The 22,682-nt window shown below is 34.3% G+C and overlaps 1 protein-coding gene and 1 long non-coding RNA gene across 4 annotated transcripts in view; one reads left to right on the forward strand and one right to left on the reverse strand.

The window, feature by feature from the left end:
* Positions 1 to 22,655, reverse strand: part of Slc20a2 (solute carrier family 20 member 2) — a 103,309-nt gene extending 80,654 nt beyond the window's left edge. Inside the window, exons 1-3 of one of the 3 annotated variants that reach the window (XM_015506218.2) lie at positions 18,490 to 22,655; positions 17,207 to 17,387; positions 8,760 to 9,069 (exon numbers count right to left, since the gene is read on the reverse strand). The gene's annotated coding sequence lies outside the window, so the exon portion shown is untranslated. Of the gene's footprint in view, positions 1 to 8,759; positions 9,070 to 9,698; positions 12,686 to 17,206; positions 17,388 to 18,489 lie in introns of those variants that run through there. The other 2 variants (XM_015506220.2, XM_048792855.1) reach the window with 2 other exon arrangements.
* On the forward strand, positions 1,963 to 11,005 carry LOC125613260. Its single transcript, XR_007343765.1, has 2 exons — positions 1,963 to 2,232; positions 7,815 to 11,005. It is a non-coding gene; the product is annotated as an uncharacterized LOC125613260 (long non-coding RNA).
* Positions 22,656 to 22,682: the final 27 nt, after the last annotated feature.

The following is a 22,682-nucleotide window of genomic DNA, read 5'->3' on the forward strand; positions in this document are numbered from 1 at the left end:
ATGCTTTCATTGTAAGAGTTGATTTCTTCATTTCCTTAATATTATATTCTCTCTCAAATTGCCAGGAGAGGGTATATTTCCCAGTTTTTTTTTTTTTTTGATTCATATTTACCCAAAATTGTTCTTTTTAAAAAAACTTCCAACTGGAAAGTATCCTTTTTTATTTTCCCAACTGAGAACCTTTCATGAAAACCATATTGAAAAAAGGAGCTATTGATAGAACCAGAGTCTTTTAAAAGGCTTTTAAGCAGAATAAAACATTCTTTTTAAATAAGGTAAAAATGTGAAAGGGTAAGTTATAAATTCCAACCAATATTTTGATTTTGAAATAGAAAACTCTTGTCATTCTTATTCATGATTATTAAAGAAATAGGCAACTAGTTTGAGTATTCTACTTGTTCATATGCAGCATACTGGGGACATAGATGCCCAAATCATAGGACTAGTATTTACTGTTGATTATACCAATTTTATAGTGGAAAGTATTTTGGCAGGGGAGGGCAAATAAACAATCCAAACATCCCCAAAACAATATTCAAAAGAATCTCTGAGATCATTTTCTAAATAAAGCAATCTCCCTCAAAATCACCTTTAACTTAAACTAACACTGGGCACTTTAAAAACAGGAAGAATAAATCATATTAAAGTTACAATTCTTTATAATGTATTGGACAATTCTGAGACATGTGGAGAAAGAAAAGTATTAAAAATAACCAAGAAAAGGATTAGACAGCAGCTACAATACAAAGGCTAGGGGTAAGACCAAAATTAGAAACATATAATGTCTAGAGAACTGTCCATATAAGGGTATCTTTAGATCAGTAACTAAATTGGGATAATCCACTGGGCTAAATAAACAGCTGCCACCATCCTAATGGCTGGTTCCCCATCTCTCATTCAGAAATCTCTGGGCTTTAAAAGATAAATATGATGTGACTTTATGCCATAATATTCAATTAACATTCAATGTTTGGGGGCATTTTAAAAGCTGGTCCTGACTTTCCTAGTCCTAGATGATAAACTTCATATACTTTTATCTTTCCTTTCTACAGAAGTATGAAAAAGCAATAGAAGAAGACAAAACTGTGGAGCCTTCCTAACTACAGCTATTGTTGCATGTATACTTATATTCCCCAGCCCCATAGAGCTCCTGATTCCCTGAGCAGGCTGCTGTTAGTTTACTCTCACTCACTTTCTGTTAGGCTTTCGGAGAGCTGCTTTGCCTGGTACGAAGCGTGAAGGAAATGCAATGAATGGGATCCTATCTCTGAAGAGTTCAGTGTACTCTGGAAAACAGACCTATAAATAATTATAACACAGCAAATCCTATAATGGAAATTTGTGCAAAAGTAAGGGATACAATTGTCTTTGGAGCTGGAGGGTGGAGTAGGGGAGTTATTGCCATGGAAATGCCCAGGTAGAAAAAAGGTGAGAGGCATTCTAGGAAGAGCAATCACAACAGGTAAAGGCCAAGAGGTAGGAAACAACACAGCATGTTCTGGGAACAGCAGATGGGACATGAGTGGGAGAAGAGGGAGATTAGGCTACAAAAGAACAGACTGATGAGACATCAATAAGGTCCATGTGTGCTTAGTCCATTGCCCTGTGGCCCTGAGGCTCTCAGCTCTGGATACACATTAAAATCTTCTGGAAAGTTTAAAGCAAAATACTCATGCCTGTTACTTGTTAATTGGTCTGGCATGGGACTGGGGCATCAGTATTTTTTAAAACTTACCATGTAATTCTAATATGTGGTCAGGGGTAAGAACCATCACTGCAGGCAACAGGGGTCAATAAAATTATGTACACAGGATAGTATGAAAAATTAAGTTAACTGGGTAGCCATGTGAAGAGCAGATGAGAGACAGAGACACTGGGAAGGAAGGTATTCATTTACAGGCTACAAAATCAGGCAAGAGAGGAGTCTTAACCAGTAATTATTAACCTATGGGTTACTGACTTGTATGACTGTCAATGGTAAAGGCTAAAAGCCTTTCATAGGAGAAATGCATATATCTCAAGAAATGTACATTCAATTTCAGGACACTCTGAACCGCTTTCAGTAATGGATTCAGCTTAAGAAACCCTGGTGCAAAAGCGCTGATGACAAAGAGGAAGCCGAGACTTCTGAAGCAGAACCAATTGCACTGACGACTTGACTGAGAGGAAAGAAGAGGAATTAGGAATGACATTATAATTGTCAGGGGCCATCTGAAACACTGACTACTTAAGGTACTGAATTGCTTAATTTTTCCCAATTCTATAAGACAGATTGCTCTCATATCTATTTCATAGTTGAGGAAACAGATTTTTAGATGTTAATTAGCTTTTCCAAAGTCCCATGGAGATAAGTGGTGGAGCAGGAATTTAATCCCATACAGTTGTAACTCCAGAGCACAACAAGAGATGTTAACCTCTTTCCCTACTTCCTCTGATGAGTGTACCTAAAACAGAGGAGACAGGAGGATACAGAAGGAGAAGGTTTGAGATAACAGGTGGGGGTCAGGAATATAACAATTTAGTTTTAGACATGCTGTGTTTAAGATGGTTCAAAACCTGGCATGGTGGCACACACCTGTAGTCCTAGCAACTCGGGAGGCTGAGGCAGAAAGGATTGCAGATCCAAGGCTAGCCTCAACAACTTATCGAGGCCCTAAGACACTTAGCAAGACCCTGTCTCAAAGCTCAATGGTAAAGTTCCCCTTAGTTCAATCCCCAGGTTAAAAAAAAAAAAAAAGGACATGAGACAGAGATTATAAGACCTGTTAAATGAGGAAGAAAAAAACTAGAAAAGAAATGAAGAGGTGAGAGCAGAATATACACTAATAGATGGTTTATGGAGTCTGCTCTACGGTCAGGTGCTATGCTAAATGCTATCATTATCTCTCCTTTATAAGTGAAGGCCAGACATAGGCGATCAGTATCCCATGGTGCACCACTAAGTAAGAAAGCTGGATTGAAATCCACCAACCCATCTTAACCTCTAACCTATACCTCCAACCATGGTGTCCTAAGTGGCCACAGCCTCCAACCTGTTCCAAGACTACTAGCTAGTGTTTTTTTTTTTTTTTTTAAAGTTTCATATAAAAAAGTTTTTATAATATTTACCCATTTCTATAACCTAAAGGATTTGTTTCAATTATTTGAAAGATAAAAGGAGAGATTTCAGTCCCAACCTATACAAATGCTAGAGATGCACTTTATTTACAAGTATGCAAACCTATGTAAATGATAAAGCATAAATTTCATAGTATTATTATTATCCATGTCAGAATCCAAAACAATTGGTCTAACGGTGATAGTATGCCTGTCTTTCCAAAAGCCTCTGTGAGGACACTATTTCTCAATGGTGAAATTTCCTTTTTTACTCATTCTTTTAGCTTAAAAGATTGTGGGTTTTCTTCTCTTCAAAGTAACAAAAATGAAATCTTAAAACCATACCATACTACAAATCCAGACTAGCTGCTTCAGGTTGAATAGCGATACACAGTGCAGGTTCAGATAAAAACTTATAGTATTTCAATTTTTAGCACCTTTGAAATACCTGTACTGACAATTATGTAGACTTTGAATCAGTAGAATTCCTTCTATAAAACTACTTATCTATCTATCTATCTATTTATTTATTTATTTTTAGTTGTAGTTGGACACAATACCTTTCTTTTATTTATTTTTATGTGGGGCTGAGGATAGAACCCAGGGCCTCACACATGCCACACGAGTGCTCTACTGCTGAGCCACAATCTCAGCCCCATATAAAACTACTTTTAAAGAGACTTCAATATCATTCCAGAACTTTCTTCTGTTTTAGAATTAAGGTACTTGAAAGTCAAGAAATAAAATTCCAATTAAAAAAGTATTTAGCATAAAAAATAAGGAAATAAAATTTAAAAAGTATTTAAAGTCCTGTTGTACAACCTTTTACTTAGAGTGGAATTCTTCCCAAAGCTCCTATTCCTGTCATCCATCACAGGTTAGAAATACTCTAAAGAGTAAGGAGTCACTACCTTCCAGGGCAGCCCATCCCATTGCTGGAAAGAACTTACTACAATGGTCTTAGATCAAGTCAAAATCCTTTGCCTTGTAATTTCAATTAATTGATTCAAACATTTACTGATGATTTATGTGTCCCATAAGTTCTATGTACCATTTTAGTCTTCCTATTCCTCAACCTTAAAAGGTTGCCACCACTGTTCTTTTACATTCTTGTCCTTCAGGTACAAAAACCAAACTCCTTTAGCAATCTTTTTTCATGTTGCTTCATTTCTCAATACATCACTAATTCTTTATCTCCCTCCTTTGCCAGTGTTTCATCTAGAATGTGGTTCATAGACTTAAAAACAATTCATCAAATGTAATCTAACTAGACAATCAACAGGGAAACAGACTCAATGTAATCTAGGCATGCACTAATGAAACCTAAGATTACTCCATTTTTAGCAGCCACATCAGAAATAGCTCATATAAGCCTATGATCAAATAAACTCCTATTTTTCATCTTGTGCATTTGAGATTGCCTGTCACCCCCAAACATTTCTCAACTCTTTCAAATGGTTTATCCTTAGTATATTTTATCTTGCTCATTTTTAACATTATTATGATCTTTTAGAGTATTCTGAATCTAAAGTCTGTTACCTATATTATTAGCTATTTCTTCTAGAATTATGTCATCTGTAAATCAGACACACTTATTTCAATAGAAGTCTTCACAGAAAGAAGACACTGTGGTTTAAAATGTATTTGTGGGAACTTAAAGGACTTTATACGTTCTCTTGGCTTAATACACTAAGACATGCATTATCAACTTCTAACCTTTTCTGTGGCCTCCTCTTAAGGAGTGCTATTCAAAGGGATTCTAGGAACTATAAAAACCATTTTGGTCGCTAGGATTCACTAGTATCCAATATTTCTAAAATAGTTGATTCTCCTATGTAATAATCAACTTAATACCCAGAGGAACCAATTAACTAGAAATCAATCAACATTCTCATTAATTTTTCACTAAAGAGAAGGTCCCCCAAAACTAAGAAATATGACCAAAAACAAACTATGAACTACAACAATACTTTAAAAATAAAAGCATGAGTACCTAAGGTTATATATATAAAGATATGTGTTACATCATTGTTTGTAGTGGCAAATTAAAAAAAAACAAAACAAAAAGGGAAACATTGAATGTCCATGCAAAAGGAATTGGCTGAATAAATTTTTCTATAAAGCCACATCAAGGGGCTATTCATATTTTATTAATAATGGCTACCAAATTTATTTTATTTTTTCCATGTTGGGGATCAAACCCAAGGCCTTGATCATGCTTATGCAAGCACTCTAGTTATATCCTTAGCCCTGTTTATATTTTGAAATTGAGTCAAATCTGTATCTATGGCCTGAAGAAATACCTGATACATTAAGGATGAGAAACAAACTTCAAAATAATGTATAGTATATGATCCTACTTAAAAAACAAAACTCATAGCCTTTGTCATTATGTATGCTTCTATAGTACAAAAAAAAGTATGGAAGAAATCCATTCGAGGCTGTGAACATGGGTGGGGATTTCTGTTTATCTTTGCCTACTTAGACTTATTATAGGTAAATACTGATTTTTTTTAAGCTAAAAAACTAATTGCAACTGACAACAGAAATCTATCTATACTTATATTTCACTCCCACACCCCACTCAAGTTTTCCAAATGCTTTATTTTCCAAAAAGTTTCCTATCTATGTTATAGATCAAGTTCAATTTCCTACTTGACATTTCAATGAGTCTGAATTTTTCATTGTTTGGACTCTACTTCATACACACTCTTCTGTAATAAATACAAAAACTATGGTATAGTTTAAATATGTCTACCATTCACCTTCACCAGTGATTTTTTTTCCTACATGATTTTTTTCCTTCAGGAAAATATTAATTTAGCAGAGCCAAATATAAAAACTACATACAGCTCATCCTAACCCAATATAGAGGTGATAGATAAGCACAACAGTATGAAATACTAGGGCAAAGAAATATGAGCATAGAAGCCAATCCTGTTAATTCAGTGGTTTTCAATCTTGGCTGAACAGTAGAATTACCTGGGAAGCTTTTAAAAAAATACCTATGCTTGAGCACCACTTCTAGAAATTATAATTGAACTGGCTCTGGTATAGGTACTCACTTTGTTTCAAAAGCTAGCTAGATGATAAAAATGTGCAATTGAAGTTAAGAACCAGTTCTTTTTTTAAAAAAAAAAATACTTTTCAACCTTCTCCCAACTTTTTACAAAGAACATTTCCTTCATCAGTTATTTTAAGGCAGTAAATACATTTGGGAAAGCTAAAAATCTACCAATAAGTTAATGCTAGTCCACCATCCATAATTTATATTATCCCCAGGTTAACTTTTGATGCTAAACTTAAAATTTCTCAAAGTTATAGGTATACAATTAAGAGTCCTTCATATATCAAAAGCATATTTGTAGCCTTACCCTAATAATGATTTATAATCTATTATTAATCTGGGAGACAATGATTTTATAAAACATCTTAGGGCCCCAAATAACATGTTAGAAAACAAAAGTGCCAACATTGCTCAATCAACTTCAATGTTATTGGACAATCAGTCAATTAATGAATTCCAATTCTTCATGCTAACCTTTACAAGTATGTAAAAAATTCATCATCACATTGATAAAATACAACTTGAAATTTTTTCCATTCAAATTTAGTATCTGAGAACAATAATATTCCCCACAGGAAAAATGTCAACAAAATTTGAAAGGGATTCATTAACAAAATGAAATATTTATTTAATACATGTAATATTACAGCATATAAGACAAGATTCTATACTTTGGACTCATACTGCAAATTTACACAAAAATATTTTAAAACAAAGGGCATTTTATATTATTTAAAATGGTCAGTCAGCATTAAGAAATAATTGTCTATATATATCTAAAAGTGCTGACTATATAAGCATATATTTTCAAAGACACCTACACTGATGCATTAAAAAAATACTTTCACCTAGTGAGCGCATTCTTAAGCAATACAGAGGAAAATGAAAACTTACGTCTACTCAAAAACCGGCACACAAATGTTCACAGCAACTTTATTTGTAACAGCCCCAAACTATATAAACAATCCAAATGTCCCATAATGGGCAAATGGTTAAACTACAGTACATCTCCACCAGAGAATATTCCTCAGCAACAAGGACTATTGACACACACAACTAGTTATGGTTCTAAGGGTATTATATTAAATGAAAAGAGCCAACCTCCAAAGGTCATATACTGCATGATTTCATTTATATAATATTCTCAAAATGACAGAATTATAGCAATCTAGAACCGATTCGTGGTTACCAGTGGATGGATAAGGGACAGCTCTAAAGGGATAGCAAGGGGAAGCCTTGAGGTTGTGGTAGATCAATTGTTTTGATTGTGGTGATGGTTCCTCAAATCTATATATGATCAACTACACAGAACTACACACACACACACACACACACACACACACACATACATAAATGAGTGTATATAAGCTAGTGAAATCCTAATAAGTTCTGTGGATTAAACCCATGGCAATTTTCTTGTTGTGATCTCATACTTCTGCTACTTTGGGGGCAGATGAGGTAAGCAAAAGGGACATGAGATCTCTATTTGTGCAACTTCCTGTGAATCTGTAATCATTTTAAAACAAAAAGTTAAAAAAGATGGCTGGAATATTTCCAGAGTATTTACTGTGTACCCAGTACTACAGTTTATCTCATTCAACTTAATAAACAATAGATGAGGTAGATACTAACTAATATCCTCACTTTTCAGATGAGGAAACTGAAGGACAAAGAAGATAAGAAATTCAATTAGTCACAAAGCTGGTTTTCTTGAGAAAACTTCAAGAGAGTTTAAGAAAAGTAGGATAATTCTGAAGCAAAGATTTTAAGAAAAAAGGTATTTTTGCATCAAGAAGGAATTTTTAAAGAACCTTAAAATAGTGAGAGAAGGTGAAATGCTATAGAGCTAAATCTTTAAAAACCTATATTCACAGCATACTATGCTAAATATTATGTCTTCCAAGAATCTAAAATCCATAATGTACCTTAGCCTAGGATACCTGAATATGCTTGACCTGAGATGCATAAGAAAATGGTTATTTTTATTATTCTTTCAACTTTCATTCAGAAACAAGAAGAAAATTAACACACGATTTCTCTTCTTAAAAGATGTTAATTGAATGGGAGTAGATAAAAGTGAGCCAAAAATCTGAAATAACTTAAAGAAAGTACTCCAAATGGAAGAAAATAAAACTGACTGACTATAACATAGCCTACTGATGAAAGAAAACGGCAAGACAAAGGAAAGTCAACAGTTATCAAATGCAAGGTAGAAGAGTCTAAATCAGATTAAAAACATGAATCTGCATGTACTAAATAATATCAGCAAGCAAAATAAATGTCTATTTGCAGCAAAACAATTTTAAATAAAACCATGCAGACAAGATTGGTTTCAGTCTCACACAGAAAAAAGCAAAAGAAAAACTTCTCTTTTTCACCCCATCTCCAATTTAAATCATTGTATATTTTAACAACATGTCAAAAACCAGAGGCAATCCCAGGATAAATTCAATGGATTATTAAGAAGTTTGTTACTCTGGTTGTAAAGCCTCTGAGACAGAACTGTTTTTGTAGAGAGAAATAGCATCTCATTTAATTTGAAAGATCAAGTGAAACCCCAAGAAGGCAATATTGAACATTGGGAAAAATTAATCACCCTTTTAAGGTGTAGACAATCTAGTAATCCACATAATGTGCTGCTTGAAGAGAGTAAGTGCTGCCTGGTCCGCCCTTGGGATCACCTCTGATATCAAGGATATTCCTTCCTCTCAAGTCTTCTTAATAGCAAATGCAAATGCTGTTATGACATCAATATGTTGTTTTCTTAGAAGCATTGTAAAATCCCAACTCAGGATATAGCAGGCAGGAATCTTAACTTGACATTCAAAAATATTTCCACGGTGGATCTGGAGTGGAATGGCCATACCACTGTACTCCCATCCATGGCTTCAGTTAACATGAAAAATCTGAAAAATAATTCTTGTCATCATAGGTCCTTGGAACTTCGTCCTCATTCAAATAGTTAAGATGAAAAAAGCATATACATATAGTTAGGAGACATCTGTTATATATTCTTTAAAACTCTCTACTTCTGAAGGGCTTGTCTAAGAGGTTAATTTGTTTCTTCCAGGTAAGACCCTCAGACATCAGACTTTAAGAAAATCCAGGCCATTCTGTCTGGTGGACAGTATCTTTAATTTCTGGGAGATTATACCAAGGAACTGTATTTCCACTACTGTCAGATTCTAATCTATAGTAAACATAAATTTTGGAAGTTTTCGTAACTAAATATCCTCCTTGAATAGGAATATTTTTAGGTGTGGTAATGAGATGCGGTTATGCTTTGAGAGAAGATTTTCCATTCTGAATATATTACTTATAAGTGAAGTGATTTAATATCTGATATTTGCTTCAAAATAATATGTGGTAGAAACTGAATATGAGTTTTTAACAAGATTGGCCAAAATCATCATGATAAAGCTGGGTGATAGGGATATGGAATTAATTATACAATTTTGTCTTCTTTGGTATATGTCTGAAAATTTCCAACATAGAAAGTTTGTATATTCTTCCTTGTATAGGATATAAAACATACCCATATAATAAAGAATCCTGAGAATTGTGCAGAAATCCAGATTCTCTGAAAGCTTCCAGGCCAAACATCTCATCTAGTAAGTTTCCTATTTCTAAAATGCAGGACTAGGACATGATGATTTCTGTAAGGTCACTGTCTTCAGAATACTGTTTTTTTTTTTCACCCTCTGTTAACTGTATATAGCAACTGATTCTACATTGAGATGGCACAGGTCTTGAGATAAGGTGTGACGTCAAGCAGCTCAAGAACCACAGGTATCACCATCAGCTCTGATCACAAGAGGAAAAAAAAAATAGGGAGCTAAGTGACTACAGTCATTTGGGGAAAAAAATGTATTTTCCACAGGTATGGTGAAAATGATCACTCTTCAAAAATCTGCTTAAGATATATTTCAGTCTCATATCACATAAAATGTAAAATGGCCAGACCATTTAATACAATAACTTTTTCCTGAATACAATATCTAGACAATATTATCATAAATGTCTTCTGAAGACTGCCTATCAAAGTACTGTTTATAATAGTGAAAAAATCTGATACCTAAATTACCACCAAACCAGATGGTTAAGTAGGTTATGGTACATTCTTACAATGGAACTCCATGAAGCTGTTTTAAAAATGAAGATATAAATCCATAATCATAGGGGTATGGCAAAGGGACACAGGAACCAACAGAGCTCTGAATGGCCACAGCTATAAAAATTTGAGCAACAATTTTGGATAACCCAAAGTATAAATAAATATCCATTAGTCTATACTGACATAACTGATTTAATAAGTAAATGACAGAGGATAGATAAATCTCCTGGACAGAAGAAATTACCTGCGCAGAATAATTCCAAATAATATATGTAGATAACTCTGCCCTAACTGTGGGTTGCCAAGAGAAAACATGTAAAAGGGAGAAAAAAGGGGAACTTCATAGTGGGAAAAATCTGACAAACACTATTCCAGCAAGGTCATTAAAGTCAAAATCAACATTCACCTTTGAAATGAAGTGATGAAAATGTCCTTTTACCTATATGATCTCCCTACCCCAAATTCCTAACTCTAGTCTAACCATGTTTCCTCCAGGAAGACTAATACAAGTCTCAACTGAGAAACATTCTACAAAAACATCTGGCTAATGCATCTCAAAACTGTCGAGGTCATAAAAAAAATAAGTCTGAGAAACTGCCATAGACAAGTGGAATCTAAGAAGATATGATGACTAAATGTAGCATGGTTTCTTGGGATCAGATACTGGGACAGAAGATATGAGGTAAAAATTAAGGAAATCTGAATAAAGTAAAAACTTTTGTTAATAATAATGTATTGATATTTATTCATAACATTAATGTAAAATGTTAATAATAGAGGAAACTGGATGTGGAGTATATCAGAACTCTTTATACTATCTTTGCAACTTTTTTTGTAAATGTAGAACTTTCCTAAAAGAGGTTATTTTTAGAAAGTGAGATTTTATAAAAAATATTTTTAGTTGTAGATGGACACAATTTCTTTATTTTATTTATTTATTATTATGTGGTGTTGAGGATTGAACCTAGTGCCTCACACGTGCTAGGCAAGTGCTCTACCACTGAGTTACAACCCCAGCCCCGGAAAATATTTTAAATGAAGATATAGACTTATAATATCATCGAAGTGTGGCCAAGATAAAATAAAGAGTTATAACATGTATATTATGAACCTATTTGCTTTGAAAATATATGCATATGTATTTATAAATCAAGTCATGAAACCAGGCTGGCAATGCAGCTCAGTGGTAGAACACTTGCCTGGCATGCCTGAGGCCCTGGGTTCAATCCCCAGCACCACAAAAATAACACCAACGAAAAAGTCAGGAAACCATATATCCAAGATGTTAAACTCTGATGGTAGAATTATTAGTGATTTTCACTGCTTCTTTATTCCTTTCTGTGTTATCTGTTTTTGGTTTTTCATTAAGCAATGACTACTCTTAACACTGAGCCTCATTACTTCTAAAATCAGGAAAAAAAGTTTTTTGTTTTGCTTTCTTTTCTTTTTGGGAAAAAAAATATGTGTATAAAACAGAATTAACAGAGTACTCCTTAACACAAAACAATATGCATTTATAAGACAGCCAAATTTTTAAAGGTAAAAGTTTAAAAAGTTAATACAGAAAAGTGATTGAAAGACTGGGATTTCATTAAAGTCCTGGTTTCATCACTTACTGTCACTGGACAGTTGCATAGCCTTCCTCAATTTCCTCATTTATTCAATGTTCTACAACAAACCTATTGATCTGCAGAACTCCCCTAAATTTTTTTTTTACTTATCCATATAAACATATATTGTATATTATATATGAACATGTATATTTCTTTACAATAAATTTTATTAGAAAATCACATAATAGCAAGAATTAAGGTATGCCATGAGCCTGACCATACAGGTGACTATTATTGTTGGCAATATTAATTTTAAAAAAATCCAGGTACAAGTAAAACACTAAGAGGAAAAAGTTTCTCAAAGAATGTAACTGGGAGCAAAGACATAACCAGTACCTCAGCTCATTCTACTCATCTGCAGAAATTTCCCAAACATTTCTGCAAGCTAGACATTCATTGTGGCAATTAAACATGCTATTGTTCACATGACCACAGCACTACTGAGAATCTTCCAGTGAACACAAATAGGAGCCACTTTTCATAATCAGCTTAAACTAGCTTTCAAATATTAATGCACATTTTTCCTTCTATGGGAATACAGATTACCTATGAATATAATGTCAACATAAATTAATACCAGCCATAAAATACATACTAAACTTATTTAAACCTCTAAGTTATAAATAAAACTTTTTAGAAAGCAGTTTTAAAAGAAACATATATTTTTAACTTTATTAAAATCTTGAGTTAGTATTCTAGCTCAATATTGTCCTCCCTCAGTAGGAGGGATATCAAAATCTGCAGATGGTCAAGTTCCTTATATAACATGGTATAGTATTTGCACACATCCTCTTATGTATTTTAAATATTTAGGTTACTTAAATACCTAATACAATGTAAATTCTATGCAAATAGTTGTTATATAGCTTAGGGAATAATGACAAGGAAAAAAATCTATACATGTTCAGTACAGAAACAATTTTTTATTTTAAAAAATATTTTTTTTGGCTGGGGATGTGGCTCAAGCGGTAACGTGCTTGCCTGGCATGCGCGGGACGCTGAGTTTGATCCTCAGCACCACATAAAATAAAAAGATGTTGTGTCCACCGAAAACTGAAAAATAAACACTAAAAAAATTCTCTCTCTCTCTTTAAAAAAAAAAAATATATATATATATATATATTTTTTATCTAGGGTCAGCTCAATCTGTGGATATGGAACTACTGGATATGGAACCAACAGATACAAAGGGTTGACTGTACTGATATTTTAAAATTACCCCAATTATAAAACTTATATATAGAAAACTACAATAGATTAATTCAATCACACTATGAATTTTTTAAAGGCCAAACAACCCAGGGTAGAAGAATAATTTTTACCTAACCTGATATATCAATATGGTCTAGGCAACAGATCAAAAATTGGGTAACTTAGTAAGATAATCAAACACAAAATAATATTGAATGATTATGCCAATTTCTTCTACACCAGAAATGTAAATTGTTCAGTCGGGGTCTGTTCAAGAAACTGATTTAAATAATATCTTTTAAAGTAACAAAAAAAGTAACTTTGCTCCAGTCTCAAAAACATATACATACTCCAGGAAATACACTCAGGTTGGTATACATATAAAAACCTAATGCCACAACCGTATGAAAACTTTATCTAATTTTTACTCCAAGTTTCTGGAAAGTAGTCATTACAAAGACCTATTCCAATGATGGTGACATTCTTCCTGCTAAACTGCCTTTAGAAGTGTGTGGTACATTTTTTTCAAATATGCTCAACTGCTACAAATTTTAACTTCTTGGAGAATGCGCTTCAGTTATGAGGAGACACCAAAGTCACTGAAAGATAGCTAAGTAGATCAAGCTAAATAAACTTTTGGTTATGAAAAAGAGAATGAAAAGAAAAGGGATTGATTATAAGGTACTATTGCAAAAGCAAAAACTATAAAATGGGAATTCTAAGCATTTTTGAGCAGCCACATTATCTCTGTGGTTCCGAGTTAACTCCCCAAAAAGAATTTTCTTTTTTCCTATTCCATGTTCTGTCCTGGCTGTTTTTTCTCCAAATTCTAAACAATAACTGAATAAGGGACCATACTGGCATCTCATACAGATTATCTCATTTAATCTATATGTCAACACTACTAGATAATATCATTTTACAAATGAAGAAACTAAGGCTGAATGTTTTGAATAACTTGCCTGATCCACACAGGTAATAAGGGACAAATTACTACCTCACGTTAAAATGTATATACATTTACCAAGTATACACTTATATTCCTGATTTTTTTTTTACATTTCTGAACTCTGATCCCTTAGCTTGTTACTATAAGAGCGTTTGCCACATATTTTTTTTTCAGTTTAAAAATAAGAATTACATCTTCATATGTAGACCTTTGGTTGCTATTACAATCATTCACTTATTAACATTCCCTACTCAATTATAGCTTCCAGAGACAGTAGGCCATTCCTTATTCATCTCTACAGTCCCAAAACAGACAGACTTAGCATACCTATGAATTCCTTGTTAGTAACCTAACTGTGGTGCCGAGGACTAGCTGCTGAAGTGTGGAGACTCTCTCTGCACCATTACTGGACACTTAGTTGTTCTCTCAGCTCCCAGATACCTGACCACCACCGTCACAGGGAGGGCTTAGGCAAAAAGAGTATTCAATATGACCAGTTCCTAGTTGTAGGGATATTCTTAATATCTTATTACCATGATATGTGATATACAGTTTTTCTTTAAGTTGAAGAACTACACTCAAATCAGTCAGCCTCTAACAGTTCAAACACATTATAAAAACCAAATTTCAGCACATTCATAAATAAGAACATACAGAGGAATAATGGAAAAATAGGAGAAATGTAAATCAACAAACAGTATAAAATAAAGCCTCCCCACAAGCTATCTTTTCATTATAATACAACTAGAGTTCTAAGGGGCAAGACCACACAATTTATGTTTTCCCACACATGAAACTAGAGTCAGTTGTTAATAGCACTTTGGGAATGTAACAGTATAATTACAAAATGACACAAGTTAATATTTAAGGAGACATCATGTCCTTCAAAAATAAAAGGAACAGTTGCAAGATTAAGTCTTTTTTTTTTTTTTTTTAACAATAAAGTTCTTAGAACTTAAAAGGAAATGGAAAAACAATGCAATCATAAAACTAGTTAATGAAATTACTGGAACTTTTTATTCTTTTAGGGGACGTTTTACCTAATAAATGTTAAAGCTGTGGTTTCAGTTTTCTTTCCATTTCTAAAAACTCTTAATTAATAGAGTCCTTTTCTACTAGTACTTACCTTTCTCTTTCTGTTCTTCCCATGCCCCACCCCAAACTTGATTTGGCTATTCTTTAATCTTTTAAAAAACAGGAGTAATAAATTCTCCAACTCTTGACAAAAGAGTTAAAATGACAGTACCATATGACTATCTGAACTCTTGAAAGGAGTATTAATCTTCTAGAATACCAATTTAATTCTTAGAAGCAGAAAACACAGGAAGCTTAATGTTCTAAGAAAAGTTAATAATAATTGATTCATTCTGGCTACTCAGGAAATACTCGGCAAGGATCTGTGTTCTATGCAGAGACTGACAACAAATCTATCTAGTAATAGCTATCACACAGGGACAAGGGAAATAGAAAAGAGCTCATGGAGTAAATGCACAATGACTAAAAAGTACAGGAAGAAAATATTAATTTGGTGCTGAGAAGCAACAGAGCTAGATGACACAGAGGACAGATCAGTAAGCTACACAGACAGAAATAAATCCAAGACTGAGGTGCTAGAGGAAATGGACCATCACAGGGGATGAGAGTAAAGTACAAGTGGACAAGAGGTAAAACAGGCAGGAGCCAAGGATGACAGGTGCTGAGTTATAAGAGATAACACAAAAGACTGAAAGTAGCAGATGGGGAAGGAGGTATACTCATCTTAAGAAAGGGTAAAGAGAAGAGAAAACATTTTCAATGGGAGGCTAAATTGTGGAAGTAGGCAAATAACAAAGAAATCAATCAAGAAATTCTAGACAGAAGAGGGTAAAAATGTGGAAGTGGGACAAAGTAGTAAGTAGATAGGACAGAAGATGAAAGAATTAAAAGAATGAAGTAACAAAAACAGGCCTAATGGGGAAGGAAATAGTAAAGCTAAACAAATGCCTTATGGAATTTTGCTTCATTAAATTTTGTTCTTTTTCTTCCTATTGGGTAAAACTTGATTCACAAGAGCAAAAACTTTCCTTAATTTATAGAAGAGAAAATTATTGATACTCATCATCAATTATAGGGGCATAACAAGTAAAAAAAAGAAGACAATATAATTTATATCAAGTATTGTTAACGCTAGCCAACAACCTAATTGTATCTATACATTAATGACCTTACTGAACGACTGTTTCATTTAGTTAGAAAAGCTTTCTTTCTCTTTCTGTGCATTTGGAGAAATCCCTGTTCCTTACTGTCTCCATCAACACACAAAAGGCAAGGGTAAGAAGGTAACACATCAACATCACTAAAAGAAGTTTGATGGAAATTTAATACAAGGGTTAAAATATTTCACTTGCTTTAAATTTTTACCACTCATTATTCTGGTTTTCCAGACAGATACTGCAAAACAGAAATCACCTTTCATTTCCATTTAGAAAATAAGAGCAACAACAAAACACTGAATGAGAACATAAAAATAGAAAAGAGCAAAGCTGAAAAGAATGGAAATTATTCTATTCTTGAACCTGAAAAATAATTGGGGTAGAATAGCAACCAAAGGTTTACATATGAAGATGTAATTCTTATTTTTAAACTGAAAAAAAAAGTATGATAATCAGACCATCTGTGCCAAAAACTTTTTCAAGAAAAAAAACAGGCATCTACAAAGGCTAGGAGAAGATAAAAAAAGATGAAACTAAAGTCATAATGAATATGAACAAGAAGCAGCACATCATTATATAAAGAAACAATTTATCCACACTTCACACCCTTTAGTGACTATTTGATAAGAGTCAATTTCAGAAGGGCCTAAATTCCACCAAATGGTTCCTATTTCCCCTAATGTCATTTCTCTATCTACACAGGAAAAAAAACAAAAACAAAAACAAATCTCTGATCATAAGCAAATTACCAGCTATTACCTAATGGAAAATAATACACAAAAAGTGTTAACAAAGATAATGTAAGACACACATAAAGAAATGTGCTAGAATCTTGTCATTCCTATTTTCAGAACTATCTTCTTTCAGCTGCTCAAAAATCCTAAATGGTATTGGAGTTGCTTCTTGAAATGTAATTCTTCAGTTTTTTTACCATATTCTTCCACAAATATTTTAATGAGTCACTGGGCCATTCAGTCCACTCACAGGCATCTGACACATAATTTACTTCTGGAAATGGCTGCCACTCCAACAGGCTTTGGAAGGCTTCTTGAAGAAATAAAGCTGGTCTGTTGGTCTCTATTGAGGACATGCTGAAACTAGGATTATCTCTCATATTCAAAGATGACAAAGAAGCCAATCGTACTCTGTTTCCAAGGTAAGATGCCTTAAAAAAAGAAAGAGTTAAAAATCAACCAGATTAAAAAAAATTCTAATAATGCCATGCAAACTCTTACACAACATTATATTTTAGGTGATTAAAAAGTAAATAATTCCCAACAAGAAATTTTAATGTTTCACTTCAGCTTTAAAAATACAATTAGGAAAAAAAAAACTTTTTAAAGGGTACCACAGGATAGACAGTCAAAATATTATAAATAATCAATAATTCCTGAAAATAATAATAAAAAAAAGCACTGGTTACACTGGATGGAAATTCTGGTGATAGCCTTTTCAATCTTTACGATGGCCTGATCAGAAGACAAGATTTTGACAAAATACTACTTTTCTGCTTTTGTATATTAGTTGGACATAGTATGCCCAAGCGTGCTTTATATTCGGCTGTAAAATGAGCTATGGAATTGATGACCTGAAAAGTAGGCAATTTGGCTCTTCAGAGCCAAAATTCTGGAATTAAGTACTATCTAGCCATAAAATTTTGGTACAAATGAACTAGCTCTAGGTAAGTCATTTAACTCTGCCCTGATTGTCTTATCTATAAAATACAGGGCTAGTTCTTTTTACAGGCAGGAGAGGCACTAGAATCACCTCAAGATGGTTTACAGACACACAGGTCCGATGCAGCCTTACTGAATCTGAATCTCTGAGGTAAAGCAAAGAGACTTGTAAATTTTATAATAAATCCTGGGTCACTATGATGTACACTCCTGGCTAATATACTAGCTATGTTTAGGATCCAGTTCTAGAACCTAAAATTCATAAAATGGGATAGTAAAGATTTCATGAAATTATCCTAGTATCATTAAAGGGAGAGACTGAAAAATCAAGTCTTATGTGCCAAAACTGGATGAATACTTCCATACAGATTATTTTAACTCAATTTTTCCAAATTAGTTCCTCAGATATTAAAACAGAACACAAACTTTGGGGCAGTATTTTATAATAACTTGCTTCTACGTAAGCCATCACATGTTAAAATGATAGCAGCATGTCAGTTCTTCACTGTCTCAAATTATGAAGCAACCCCCAAGAACAAATGACATAACATCCTTCCCAGTAGAAATGATTTATAATACAGAGTACTATACCTGCAAAGTGTGTGTCCACCCTGGCTGCTAACCAGGTTTGTGGCCCATGCTTCATTCAAGGGCACTTCCTCCTCTGATTCCTGGACAGCGGTGGGGTGATGTGTGCACTTCCCTAACTGTGGAGTCATTTAGATTCAGTGATTGCTGATGCCCGATGTCCCCCAAATTATATTGTCAGTTCCAATAAAAGGAATATGTAATTGGACTTTCAGAGAATATAATTTTTTCTTCATCTTGCTGGGTTTTGTTTGCAGCCCTCATCTAATTGCACATGGCTTCCAACTGACTTTACTCCAGGCCTGTCACCAAATCAACAGCACAATTTTACATTTTTTTGCACCAAAAAAAAAAATATTACATGGTTAGAAGTCTACTAACCAATAGTGTTCTCTATTATAGCTCAATACAAGCTGAAAAAGTTGATCAAAATTCCATGAAAGGACAAAGCAAATGGACAAAAAAGGAAACCATCAGTAACACCCACATCATGATAAATTATTAAGATTTTAAATCCAGTAAATGTTTAAAGAAAAAAAAAAAGGCAGTAAGATATCAAATGTTGCCTTGTATTATTTTATTTGGCATAAGTTTTTCAACACTACATTTCTAACAAAGTCATTGTCCTAGGTTCTGGTGAATCATTATTCTAGAATTCAATAGCTGTAAAGAATTCAATTCCTTACTCAGCTTTGAGATACAAAATTCTCTCCCTGTCTTTAGTCATTTCCACACACAGTGTTCCCTTGACCAATTCATCATCAACCTCTTCTATATGGAAAATTTAGCATTGTTTCTTCAGCCCAGAGCCACTGCAATCTTTTATGCTACCTTGAAATTTTAAAAAGAGAATCTTTTACAGCTGCAAAATAGTGAAACTTTTAGATTTCCCTCTTTGACGTATAAAGTAAAACATTCCAGAGAAGCCATGAGAACTCTGAAGAGCCAAACTGCCTACTTATTACTTACATCATGATCTTGAGCTAGAAACAATTACTTTGCTGTGCCTCTGTCTCCTCATTTGAAAAACAGGGTCATGATTATACCTACTTCAAAGAATTGCTGTAAGAGTCAAACAAATGAACATGTAAAGGGATTGGGGCAGTAGCTGGCACATTTTAAGCACTACATAAATGTTTGCTATTACTGCTTTATTTAGCTCCAAATTCTCATACTGCTTCATATGTGCATACAAGGTTTAGCCAACTAACAATGCCTATGCTTTTGAATATCTTTGATGTTTTCCCATGGTAACTAATATTCATTCAATAAGTACACACAAACCTACTCTCTCTATATATATTATACTGGATACCAAGGCAGTTCTCAAAAATGGGACTGTATAGATAAATACTCCTTGGCCTTGGGGAGCTTCTATTTTGGGTGAGGAAACAAACTATATGAAATACTTCCATAACAATACAACATCAAGTAAGATATTACATGCCAAAGAGTGTGGTATAAACAGGTAACATTCAAAGAGCTCAAGGTGGGCTGCCGACTTGGCAGAAAAGGTAAGGCTGGAGAGGTCCTACAACAAAAGGTATGCAGGACCTTCACTAAAAGGAAGAGTATCCCAGTGTACTATTCTTACCAGAAATATTTAACTCGCATCCTGCATAAGTCAAGCTCTGTTCTAGGGCCTTGGGATAAGGCAATACGAAAGACAGAAAAAAAAAATTATCTGCATTCTGGGAGCTTAACGGGCACTCCATAGGAGAGCCAAGTTTTGCTCTGATTTGTTTTTTCTGGTGCTGGGAATGGCAACAAGAGCTTTACCACAGAGCTACATGCCCAGCCTGAGGCAAGTTTTGAAATGAGAAATGAGAAGGGTTTGTCTTCCTATCACAGGAAACACAGCATCACTTAAATGCCTTGTGGACAGGAGCCCATATTTTTACTAAGTCATTAACACTTTCCAACAGTGACAAACATAAATGGTTGTTGTTAAGAATTCAGTAATTTTTCACATACTTTAATACACTATACTCTAAATCTGTTCCATTGTTTATAAAGCACACTAAGGACATAGTCTCCATATTTCTTAATACAAATAACAAAAGAAATTTACAAACATATATAATTATTACCAGGATAGATTTTGTTAACAGTTCCTAAATTTTTCCCAAAGAAAGCCTCATAATGCTTTGCTTGTATACTTTTCTGCTTTAGAGTATTCCTTACCTCCATTTTTTCCCTTTATTTAACTTCATCTACCAGAGACATGCCCACAAATATCAAAGCTGGGATAGTGCCTATAGTAGCATGTGGTGGCAACAATCCCAAAGGTTAAGGATTCACTCCAAAAGAAAATATGTGCATCTTTTTCTTCTTAAATCAATCCATGGATGACAACTACCCATTCATTCCCTTCCCAAAGATAATGCCTTCAGTAAAGAACCCTGTTAGAAACACTGACTGACAAAGATTTCTCAGTCTTTTCCTCTTTCCAATGATGGACCACTAGAATCTTTTGATAGGAAGTTCCAATATGCTTTAATCACAAATACACACTTCTCCAACTCTCCAAACCTTCCAATAACATCTACTCTCACAATATGCAAACTGTTAGACCCCACTCTCATTCTCAGGATTTTGGAACTGTCATTCCTATAAAAATTATCAAAACTGCTAAAACTATTTAATTAAATCCAATCAAAACCTAATTTCTTAATGCACAAAGTACTAGCCTCAATAGTGAATGTTTAAGATAGTTAAAGGCAAGCTAAAAATCAGGCACATAAATCTTTCACAACTACCTACACTGCAGATTAATCTAAGTCCTAACATTATATGCCAAATGAAATTGTGCAAGACTCCAACAAAGTAATAGCCAGATCACTGTTTCTTTACTTTGGTATTGGAAAATTAGTCTTCAGGCTTCATTATGTCATTTGTTTACTCTTAATTAAGAATGCACTTAGAAATTAGATATGAAAAGAAGAGGCCATAAAGGCTTTCCTAAAATTTACCTTTTTTCCATGTCAGTGCATAGTCTGTTCATTGGGTGATATTATATAATAGGAACTTGGATTATAAGAGATGTGCTTTGGAAATTATTGAATACCCAAATAAAAGGATTAATTTCAGTCCTATGAATTTTTAAAGCCAATTTTTAAAAACATATTAATTTACTCTGATCCTTTTTATATTGCCAGCACTCTTATTTTACAAAAGTAGATATAAACCTCTCATGTACATATTTCACATATGGACACATTCTAATCAAACTCATGTATTCAAATATTTGGAGCAACCTATGCTTTTGTTTAAAAAAAAATTATCCCTGAGATAAAGCATCTAGACCTCTTGGCTCAGTATGCAACACTGCCTATTATTGTTTCTCATTTTCCAATTTTATAGTCAAACTAAGTGGTTACAAACTAATAAATACTAATATAAATAAAGCTGTTATGCTATTGTACCAAGTAACAGTCTTAATCTTGTCAGAGGCGAGCTTAATTGTAGCAGAAGCTCCACAAAGGCCAGAAGAATATAACCTCTACAACCTCAACATAGTTTTGTACGAATTATAATTAGCAGTCAGCTGATCTGAAGAACTTGCTCAAAAACGACTTCAAGCACGTGGGCAAGTGGCCCTTTATTTTCAAGGCTGCACCAACCACTGAAATCTGATCACTCCAATACTGATTCTGAAATTCTACATGAATTCATTGCCTGTCTCATGTTGGAAAACACGTTTTTCAAGTCACTACACCTTTTTCCCCCTAAATGCAGCAGTCATTTAAGCTAACAATCCTAACTCTACAGCATCCTGGCCACATCAAGTTTTTCAAACATTCCAACTGTCTCAGGCACGCACCGTTTATTATGATCTGGGTAAAAGGAAAGGTAGTGTGGATAGCACACGCTTCTTCTGAAAGAGTACACGTAAATATTAAAGTAACCCTAGGGTCTCTTGGGGAAAAAGAAAACCTCCGAGTGCCCCATCTTAACCTCGGCTCCCTGGACAATGCACCTTGCCCCCTCCCACGCCCAGTCCCGCGGGGCGCCAAGGCTGGCGGAAAGCTGCGCGCAACTCCCGGTGATAACCCGTCCCTGCTACTTCCCGCCCGATTTTAGCGAAGGCGCGGCACAGCACACGACGACCAGATCCACGCGGACGAACAGGCGCGGAGCCCAAACCCACCGCCGCGGGGCCCTAGCGCCGGGCCCGGGGCGCGCGGAGCGAGGGG

The sequence above is a fragment of the Marmota marmota genome, unplaced genomic scaffold (genome assembly GCF_001458135.2).
Source record: "Marmota marmota marmota unplaced genomic scaffold, marMar, whole genome shotgun sequence".
NCBI lineage: Eukaryota > Metazoa > Chordata > Mammalia > Rodentia > Sciuridae > Marmota > Marmota marmota.